The sequence below is a fragment of the Grus americana genome, unplaced genomic scaffold (assembly GCF_028858705.1).
Source record: "Grus americana isolate bGruAme1 unplaced genomic scaffold, bGruAme1.mat scaffold_82, whole genome shotgun sequence".
NCBI lineage: Eukaryota > Metazoa > Chordata > Aves > Gruiformes > Gruidae > Grus > Grus americana.
In genome coordinates this window covers 638,011-645,367 of record NW_026562023.1, presented here as the reverse complement: position 1 = coordinate 645,367, position 7,357 = coordinate 638,011, and the positions used below count along the sequence as shown (strand labels likewise).

Here is a 7,357-nt window from a genome sequence, read left to right as displayed (position 1 = left end):
GAGAGAAGAGTTGTGAGAAATGGACTTTGAAACGGGACTCTTCCAAGCTCTCAAGTCCAGTTTCTCTTTCAAGTCCATTGTGTGTGAGATCATCCTCCAACGGAGAGAGGTGTATAATTAGCACAGGGCACCTGCGTGGTGACCAGCAGATCACTTGTGGGCAGACCAGCTCTCCTGACTCTGCATTAGGGTCAGGGAGCCCTTTTGTCCCTCAGGGCTCACCAGTGTCCAGCTGAGAGCAAGGTGAAAGATGAGGATTTCTGCCCCTTCAGGGAAGGTGCCCTCACTCAGCAGCACACAAAGGTGAGCTCAGAAAAAGGAATTGAACAAAGTTCCCTCCCAAAAAAGAGAAAGCAATTTTGAGGGGATTTTTTGAGAAACAGCATAGGACTGGCTCAAAGAAGTCTGCCCTGACTTGTCAATGTCTTCTTTCAACAGTTCCCCAAGCCCAGAGTGAACAAATGTCCAACGGCAGCTCCATCACCCAGTTCCTCCTCCTGGCATTCGCAGACACACGGGAGCTGCAGCTCTTGCACTTCTGGCTCTTCCTGGCATCTACCTGGCTGCCCTCCTGGGAAACGGCTCATCATCACTGCCATAGCCTGTCACCACCACCTCCACACCCCCATGTACTTCTTCCTCCTCAGCCTCTCCCTCCTTGACTTGGGCTCCATCTCCACCACTCTCCCCAAAGCCATGGCCAATTCCCTCTGGGACACCAGAGCAATTTCCTATGCAGGATGTGCTGCACAGCTCTTTCTGTTTCTTTTTTTCATTTCAGAGAGTATTTTCTCCTCACCGTCATGTCCTATGACCGCTACGTTGCCATCTGCAAACCCCTGCACTACGGGACCCTCCTGGGCAGCAGAGCTTGTGCCCACATGGCAGCAGCTGCCTGGGGCAGTGGGTTTCTCTATGCTCTGCTGCACACGGCCAATACATTTTCCCTACCCCTCTGCCATGGGAATGCTGTGGACCAGTTCTTCTGTGAAATCCCCCAGATCCTCAAGCTCTCCTGCTCAGATGTCCACCTCAGGGAAGCTGGCCTTCTTGTGGTTAGTGTCTGTTTAGCAGTTGGGTGTTTGTTTTCATTGTGGTGTCCTATGTGCAGATCTTCAGGGCCGTGCTGAGGATCCCCTCTGAGCAGGGACGGCACAAAGCCTTTTCCACGTGCCTCCCTCACCTGGCCGTGGTCTCCCTGTTTATCAGCTCTGGCATGTTTGTCTACCTGAAGCCCCCGTCTGTCTCCTCCCCTTCTCTGGACCTGGTGGTGTCAGTTCTGTACTCGGTGGTACCTCCAGCCATGAACCCCTCATCTACAGCATGAGGAACAAGGAGCTCAGGGATGCAGTGTGGAAACTCATGACCAGATGTTATTCCGATCCAATAAACTGCCCACCTTCTTCTGCATAGCATTTATTATGTAACTTATTACCGACCCAGCCTGTAAGCTGTAATTTTTGCTACTGGTGGTAGTGTTTTACTTGTAATGAGTTTGTCATCCCCTTTCTCATTTACTGTCTGCTTTTCTTTTCTTTTCTGAGTGGCTGTGTAAATGAAGATCCCTGCTCTCTGTGTGTTTAAACAAATAAAAAGGGCCCTGCAGCTCCTTGTTTTATCTTTTTTTTTGAGATTCTTCCTCCAAGACCTTTTTGGATCTGCAGGATCGTACAGAGCCAGGACTCATGGTTGGGAGCTAAGACATTCAGGCGCAGGAGAGAGGAGGTCAGTCTGTGCCTTGGTGGCATGGATTGAACAGGAAGGTGTCCCAGGGAATTCATCACCCCCCAGCCTCTCTCATCAGCCATTTCCAGCACTGGCTGCTCACCCCACGTTTATGGGTTAGTCTTGCTACGAGGCATCTCCACCATCCTGCTGGGCTCAGAGCCTGTATCATGGAAATGACCAGCTCTGCCTGGGCTCTCTTCTGGCCCAGACCCTGGCAGACCCTGGAGCAAGGCTGCCTCTGAAGCCACACATTGGACCTGGTTGGGGCTGAGTGTAGGAAGAATGGGAAGAGTGCAGAAAGGAGGAGTTAGCAGTGAGAGACTGGGGTGGGTTGGCCCTGGCTGGAATCAGGCACCCACCAAAAGCCACTCTGTCACTCCCTTCCTCAGATGGACAGGGGAGAGAAAATACACGGAAAGGCTCGTGGGTCGAGATAAGGACAGGAGAGATCACTCAGGAATTACCATAATGGGCAAAACAGACTCAACTCGGGAAAATTAATCTAATTTTTTACCAATCAAACCAGAGTCAAGGAATGAGAAAGAAACCCTAATTTTAAAAACACCTTCCCCCCCACCTCTCCCTTCTTCCCAGGCTTAACTTCACTCCCGATTGCTCTATCTCCTCCCCGCGTGCAGCACAGAGGTACGAGGAATGGGGGTTGATGTTCAGTTAATCACAGGTTGTCTCTACCGCTCCTTCCTCCTCAGGGGCAGGACTCCTCACACTCTTCCCCTGCTCTGGCGTGCGGTTCCTCTCGAAGCAGACAGTCTTCCGTGAACTTCTTCAATGGGAGTCCTTCCCACAAGCTTCAGTTCTTCACGAACTGCTCCAGCGTGGGTCCCTTCCATGGGGTGCAGACCTTCAGGAGCAGACTGCTCCAGCGTGGGTCCCCCACGGGGTCACAAGTCCTGACAGAAAACCTGCTCCGGCATGGGCTCCTCTCCTCATGAGGCCACAGGTCCTGCAAGGAGTTTGAGCCAGCGCGGGCTTCCCATGGGGTCGCAGCCTCCTTCAGGTGTCTCCACCTGCCCCACTGTGGGGTCCTCCAGGGGCTGCAGGTGGATATCTGCTCCACCATCAACCTCCATGGGCTGCAGGAGAAAAGCTTGTCTCACCATGGTCTTCTACAAGGGCTGCAGGGGAATCTCTGCTCTGGTGCCGGGAGCACCTCCTCCCCCTCCTTCTGCACTGACCCGGGTGTCTGCAGGGTTCTTTTTTTTTATGTATTTGCAATCTCTCTCACTGCAAAAATTGCTCCTGTTTTGGTTTTTGGGGGTTTTTTGTTGGTTTGGGTTTTTTTTTTCTTTCTTAAATATGTAATCCCAGAGGTGCTACCATCGTCGCTGATTGGCTTGGCCTTGGCCAGCAATGAGTTCATCTCGGAGCCGGCTGGCATTGGCTCTCTTAGACAGAGGGGAAGCTTCCAGCAGCTTCTCACAGAAGCCATCCCTGTAGCCCCCCGCTACCAAAACCTTGCCGTGCAAACTTAAAGCACTGTTCTAAAAATTGCATGCCAGAGGCTAACCACTCTGAACTAATTTAGTAAAACCTAAATTAAAGAGCATTGGTTGACCAGCAACAATATGAAGGAGGTCTCTTACAGCACTGTCCTGTTGCTGCTGTCAGCGATAGTACCACTAAGTCCAAAACATCCTTGAGAGCTTCTTTGTTTTCCCTCGGCTCCAAAGCTCAGGCTGCTCAGGCCAGGAAAGTACTACCTCAAATCTCTTCAAACCAAACGTCTCCAAACTTCTCTCATCCGCACTTACCCCAGAACACTTCTCCCCATCACATCAGCACTGGTCTCTGTTTTCTATTGGGGTGAAGTCAGGGTACTCCTTTGTAAAGACTTCCCTACAAAAATCTTCTCTACCTGCTGATCCCACTCGTATCACCTCACGCTACGTACAGCTCCATCTTCCTTCTGCAGAGCTCTATGGGATAGACTGTTTCCCTGTTTCTTTCATGAGAAAAAGTGACAAACCGCAGAGATTCCTTGCCAGGAAGCCACAGCCTTGGGTGTTGCTCAGCTCCTTCTCACTGGCACTTCATTCCACACCTGTTTTGGTGTATTTGGTGCTTTTCTGTGGCTATTCTTTATGCACAGAAGATCTTAAAAGGACAACGATTTCATAAAGGCCCTGTTACAGACAAAAGTTTGCCATGAGCTCTGGAGGGAGCCAGAAAGATAGTTAATAAGCACCAGGAATGTGAAGGCCTCTTCTGAAGAGCAAGAAACCCTGAGCAGCAGTGGTTGTCCATGTGTAGGTCTCAGAGAGAAGGTCAAGGGATGTTAGTGAGAAACAAGGAGACGGCTTATGATTTTAGTAAATGCTGAAACCATATCTGAGCCCAGAAATGAAAGCAGCTGGTACCTGTGTATGGGGAAGAGGAGGAGGTTTGTCCTGGGAAGATGTCAGGAAGGAAGACATCTCTTCTGCAAGTCAGGGATGAAAAGGATTTTTCCATGTTGTGTGCATGCCTAGGAGCTGGAGAATGCTCACTGCTGAGGGTCATCATGTTCAGTCAAGCACCATGAGATGACCTTTCATTCTAAATCTTCAAGTTTCTGTTGGCCTAATCCCCAGGTGTATCGAGGTCCCTCTGGAATGAACCTCCAACATTGAAAGTACCTGTGCTGATCATCCTGAGTCATGGTGCCTCTAACAAGGTGATAACTGAGGTAGCTACAGGACACTACAGATGAGAAAAAGAGTACTAGTGTAGTGTAGTTGCTAATCAAGGCAGAAAGCAACGTTTAACCACCTCAGAAACACCAAATAAGGGTTCAAAGGGAGAATGTGCAGGGCCTGTGAGGAAATGGATAAAAGGGGTTGTCTTTTTGTATGGGAGGGTCTAACAATGCTGAAAGAGTAGGGCTGGAGAGGTGGGAAAGGATTGAAAAGGGAATGAATGGTGAAGCAAAGGAAATGGTCAGGACAGTTTGGGGATACCTGTCAAGCAGGCCTGCACCTGAGCAGCAGTGCCTGGAGCAAGGCATGACAGCTGCAGCTGCTCTGACTAAACTAAGAACCTGACTTACTTCCATGGTCACAGGGAACCTGAGAACTTTCCCTGCTGTCATCAAATGCAGACCTTGAGGACAAGAAACTGCTGCATCATTTTGGTTTCCAGACTCTTAAATGGGATTTCAGGAGGTCTCTGCTGTGGCCTTCTGCATGCAGCAGAATCAGGTATGGAGTCAGACAGTGTTGCTCAAGGCTTTATCCATTGGGGGCTGGAAAACACCGCCTCTTCTGCAGGCTGAACAAGGTTCTTCCCCTCAGTTTCTCCTCCCAGGCAAGTGCTCCAGCCCCTGAGCATCTCGGAGGCCTCCCACTGCGCTCGCTCCCAGTTATCAACATCTTCCTCCATGGGGTGGCTTGACTGGCCAACAGCCCAGCAGGCACACAGCTGCTCACTCCCTCCTCCTCCTCCCCCTCCCCAGCGGGGGGGCCCCAAACTTGACACAGCAGCGTACAGGTGGTCTACAGAGCGATAAGCAGGGGGACACAGTCGCTTCCCTCACTCTCCTGCTGACACTCCAGTTCATACACTCCAGGACACCGCTGGTGGCCTTTGCTAGCAGCTCGCACAGTGGGATCGATCGTTGTCGTTTGTCCCCCAGCACCACCAGGGCCTTTGAGGCAGGGCTGATCCCCAGCTAGGCATTCCTCAGCCCCGGCCACTGCTGGTGTCAGTCTGTCCCAGGTGCAGGACCTGGCCTTTGTCTGTCTTCTCTGTCATGAAGTTCCTGACAGGACAGTCCTTCTGCCTGGCACGTTTCCCCTGAATGGCTTCGCTAAGGCACAGGAACGATCACCCCCCCCGCATTTAGTGTCATTGACACTAAAGTCCCTCTTCTCCCTTCATGCATAACTGCAGTTAGTTCATCATGAAGGCAACCAGGTTGGTGAGGCATGATATACCCTGGGAAGTCCATGCTGACGGCTCGTGGACACGTTCTTCTCATCTGGGTGCCCAGATATGTCACCTGAGAAGACTCTACCTGATGGCACACTCCTCACCAAAGTGAGCTGGTGCAGCCTGGGGTTCCCTGGGTCGCAATGTTGGCCACTTTCCAAGACGGGTGCAGCTTTTGCACGTCCTCACTCACAAGAGACCTCTACCAAGCCTGTGAACTTTGAAAAGGCATATTCAAAAGAAATATTGATCTTCCCCTGTACCTTCATCATCACTACTCTGCCCATTATATGGAGTTTTTAATTTCTCTAATCTTTCCTATATTGTCACCTCTCCTGATAACAACAACCATTTCTGAAGTCATCTTTCCAGCAGACTGTCTAGACAAAGGCCTTTTCCATTACACTCTACTTTTCTCCTCCCCCTGGCAGGGATGGAGTTAATTTTCTTCCTAGCAGTTGGGATAGTGCTGTGTTTTGGATTTAGGATGAGAGTATTGTTGATAACACACTGATGGTTTTAGTTGTTGCCAAGCAGTCAAGAACTTTTCATCTTCTCATATGGCCTGCCAACGAGAAGGTGGGGGGCACCAAGGAGCTGGGAGGGGACACAGCCAGGACAGCTGACCCAAACTGACCAAAGGGATATTCCTTACCCTATGACATCATGCTCCATATAGAACTGGGGGCTTGCCAGGAGATGAGGTGGCTCAGGAACTTGCTGAGCATTGACTTCAGGTGGTGAGAAATTGTGCTGTTCATCATTTGTTTTATATATTCTGTTATTGTTATTGTTGTTATTATTAACATTGTCATCATCCCTTTCTGTCCTATCAAACTGTCTTTATCTCAACTCACAAGATTTCCTTTTATTCCTTTTTCAATTCCCTCCCCCATCCCAGGAAGGGGAGTTAGAGAACAGCTGTGGGGTTGGTTTACCTGCCGACCAGGTTAAATCACGACACTAGTCTAATTTGCTCTTTAGCCAACTCTTTAGCTGTGTTTATAGCTAGCTTTTGGCATCTACCTGTCTAAAACATTTCTCATAAGATTATCCCTTGTAGAAAAGCAACATCATTAGAGGCAGCTTGTAGTAAGCATATGGTGCAGAGTGTGTTTTATTGTCGATGAAACTTTATCGTGCTTGACTTTTCTTTGCTTGCAAATAGGCAAAAAAAATAATATGTGCAGCCATTTCTCTAAGGAAAGCAAGTGCGGGTTGGTACAAAGGAGCTGTAACATCCAGCTGCAGAATTCAGTGGAGAAGTCTGATGTAAGGGAAAGTCCCCGGTGGCCAATGAGAGAAATGGTGGGGCTGGGGAGCTGAGGTGGAGGTTGTCCATGCTGTGTCAGACCTCAAGGGACTGCTTTTCCTCCTGTCCAGGCGTCCTTAGGAGAGACCCTGGAGCAAGATCTACTGGGGAATGCTGCCATCACCTCTTCTCTAAACTGAAAAGTAGTAAAATACACCCTTGGAAATAAAACCTCCTCTTTATTAGCAGTTCTTTGAAATCTTTCTCCATAACTACACTAGGAAACAGCTCCAATTATCTGTACAACTCTTGAAGACTTGAAGAAAATCACAGGGAGAGAGATGGCTCGTTAGGGCTTATTTTAATGAGTCCCGTGGTGTATTTGGTGCTAGGTAACAAACCTCAGGTACTGAGAGGAGATTGCACAAACCTCTCAAAGACTCAATGTAA

At 49.6% G+C, this 7,357-nt stretch overlaps 1 pseudogene; it reads left to right on the top strand.

Moving 5' to 3' along the window:
- Positions 1-839: 839 nt before the first annotated feature.
- Positions 840-5,399, top strand: LOC129201167 (olfactory receptor 14C36-like; annotated as a pseudogene).
- Positions 5,400-7,357: the final 1,958 nt, after the last annotated feature.